Genomic DNA, 493 nt, shown 5'->3' with positions numbered 1-493 from the left:
CCATTTGTATTAAGATTTGAGCCACATTATTGGCCGGTCTTAATTTAGGCACACGTGGCGGCTAGCTATTGGCTTGCTAGCCGTACAAAAGGCTTGGGTGGTTTTCGCCCAAGTTGGAGAGAAAGACGGAGAGACGGATCTCTAAGCGCTGTGGGTCCTTTCGAACCCAGCGCGTCTTTCTTAAGACGACGATAGAGGCTCCAATTGCCGAACCCCCGGAGCCTAGCAACCCCGGGCCCACCCCTCCCGGCCGCCCTCTAGCCTCTCCCCGTCACCGATCGCAGTCCAGATGAATCCCTACCCTAGAACCCAGTTATCGAAACCACGGAGTCTGAACCACTCCAAGGATCCTGGGAACCGAGTTTTAGAGTCCTCCAACGAGGATTAAAGCGGAGCTGTACCTGGAAACTGTCCAGCCTGCACCGCGACCATCTCCGGTGTAAGTAAATAATCTTTTCAATCAACCATTACGCCTCCGTGACTGATTCTAGCT

The 493-nt window shown here is 53.5% G+C and overlaps 1 protein-coding gene across 1 annotated transcript in view; it reads right to left on the bottom strand.

Moving 5' to 3' along the window:
* The window catches only part of LOC102382107 (extracellular calcium-sensing receptor), a 130539-nt gene that overhangs the window by 15584 nt on the left and 114462 nt on the right, over positions 1-493 (bottom strand).

Source organism: Alligator sinensis, unplaced genomic scaffold (genome assembly GCF_000455745.1).
Source record: "Alligator sinensis unplaced genomic scaffold, ASM45574v1 scaffold1194_1, whole genome shotgun sequence".
Taxonomy (NCBI): Eukaryota; Metazoa; Chordata; order Crocodylia; family Alligatoridae; genus Alligator; species Alligator sinensis.
Note: the sequence above shows the minus strand (reverse complement) of the source record. Positions and strands in the feature narration are given on the sequence as shown.